General features: G+C 46.9%; 1 pseudogene; it reads left to right on the top strand.

Moving 5' to 3' along the window:
• Positions 1–1,505, top strand: part of LOC108540506 (transcription factor BTF3-like) — a 10,657-nt pseudogene extending 9,152 nt beyond the window's left edge.
• The last annotated feature ends 785 nt before the right edge of the window (positions 1,506–2,290 follow it).

Here is a 2,290-nt window from a genome sequence, read left to right as displayed (position 1 = left end):
TCCTTTCCTTTCCTTTCCTTTCCTTTCCTTTCCTTTCCTTTCCTTTCCTTTCCTTTCCTTTCCTCCTTTCCTTTCCTTTTCTTCTTTTCTTTTCATTGTGTGTGGGACAGGTATATGCTATAGAAATGAATTCTTGAGGCCATTTTGCATCCCCACGTGTGAGTGCCTAGTCTCAGCTGTCCTACCAGAGACCCCTTGAGTGCCAACCCTAGTGATATGGACAGGAGACAGGGAAATACTGGATAGAAGAAAGGAGTTCCCTGGCAAAGTCCCCACCCCCAAGCTTGGAAACCCGTGGCCCTAAATGAGAACAGGCATTCCTATTTTGCTCCCAAAATAGGAAAAAGAAAGTTGTCTTTTGGCCTGCCATGTCCCCTTCCTGTACTCATATAAACCCCAAACCCCAGGTTCCATGAGGGGACAAACAGAAGAGCAGAAGAATGGCAGAACGGTACAGCATAGAGAAGAGAAGGAGCGTCTGAATGCTGAGAGGAGTTTGGCTGGGGACACTGGGAGAGAAGATTGGCCACTGGGCAGCCAAACTCCAGGGGAAGATCATCTTCCCACTCCATCCCCTTTCCAGCTCCCCATCCATCCCACTGAGAGCCACCTCACCACTCAATAAAAACCCCACGTTCATCTCTGAGTCTGTATGTGATTTGATTCTTCCTGGACACTGAACAAAGACTCAGGTACCAAGAGGGCACTGAGCTGGTTAACATGTAAGTCACCTGCGAACTGCAAAGCTAAAAGAGTGCACTGTAACACATGCCCACTTAGGCTTCAGGAGTTTCAGCCTACCACCCCTGGATGCCGCTGTGGGGTCAGAGCCCAGGGGCTCTTACCCTGGCTCCTGCACCTGCCCTTCTGTGTGCTCCCCCTCCCATAGGGGTTGGAGTGCACATGGTGGCCAAATAGACTAGCCACATCCCTGTCACATGTCCTGCAAAGTGGGTCAGGGAACTCCCCCATTTCACTAGTCCTTCTTTCTGCCCCTTTTCCTCTCCAACAAGTTGAAAGAAACAATCATGAACCAGGGAAAGCTCAGCAGACAGCAGGCACCGGTGTGTATTGGTGAGAAAGCAACTGCTTGCAGAAGGAAGAAGGTGGTCCATAGAATAGCTGCAGCAGATTCTAAAAAACTTTAGCTCTCCTTAAGGAAGTTAGGGGTAAACACTATCTCTGGTACTGAAGAAGTGAATATGTTTACACACCGATGAACAGCAATCCATTTTAGCAACCCTAAAGGTCAGGTACCTCTGTGAACACTTTCACCATGACAGGCCATGCTGAGACAAAGCTGCTGAAAGAAATGCTACCAGCTGGTTTATCATTGTAAACCAGCTTGGTGCAGACAGTCTGACTAGTTTAAAGAGACTGGCTGGAGTTCCGCCAAACTATCTGTAGATGGAAAAGCACTACTTGCTGCTGGAGAAGATGATGATGATGGTGAGAATGAAGTTCCCGATCTTGTGGAGAATTTTGATGAGGCTTCCAAGAATTAGGTGAAGTGAATTGAGTCAACTTCTAAAGAAAATAGAAGTGGCAGAAGTTACTGGGAGCTGCTATTTTATATTATGACTGCTTTTCAAAATTGTCTTCTTTATGGATCTCATAAAACTAAATCGCTAACATTTTAAACCCAAGTCCCTTAGATACTTCAGCTGTTTTAGTTTTGCTTATACACAATTCATTCTTTGCAGCTAATTAAGCTGAAAAAAACCTGGGAATAAAGTTTGAAACAAAGATTAATAGAGTTCTTCGTCTAATTAAAAAAAAAAAGAAGTGAGTTCTTGAGTGTGAAGCGTGTTTTAGTTTTCGTGGTCTCTGCTCATTTTCAGTGCCAGCCTCACTTTCGTCCATCCTTTATTCTGGGGTGCTGGTATGTCCTTTGAAGGTTGTCTGTAGGTTGAAGCTCAAAATGGGGCTGAAGCTCTGAGTCTCAGGGTGGCTCTGAGTCGCAAGGTGGCTCTGAGGACTCGTTCTCTGGCTCTGCAGACTCTGCGACAGTGCTTCAGCTCCCTCCCTGTCACTATCCAGAAGAGCCACGGATATCCTGGGGCCGTGGTGGAACAGCTTTGGGAGGAAAATGAGATTTTCCTTCCATGCGAGCGAGTGTCTGTATCAGCCTGCGGAGTTCCCTTTGTTGTGCCTGGAAGTAGTGAACACTCGCTCTTATCTTGCCTTCACCAGCCTAGACAGGAGCCTGCACAGGGCCAGTGGGGAGCTGGCAGCAAGAGGGAAAAGTGCCGTGACCACTAGCTGACTGTGTCAATATGCTCTTTATTCT

This window comes from Rhinopithecus bieti, unplaced genomic scaffold (assembly GCF_001698545.2).
Source record: "Rhinopithecus bieti isolate Rb0 unplaced genomic scaffold, ASM169854v2 scaffold_19751, whole genome shotgun sequence".
Lineage (NCBI taxonomy): Eukaryota > Metazoa > Chordata > Mammalia > Primates > Cercopithecidae > Rhinopithecus > Rhinopithecus bieti.
Note: the sequence above shows the minus strand (reverse complement) of the source record. Positions and strands in the feature narration are given on the sequence as shown.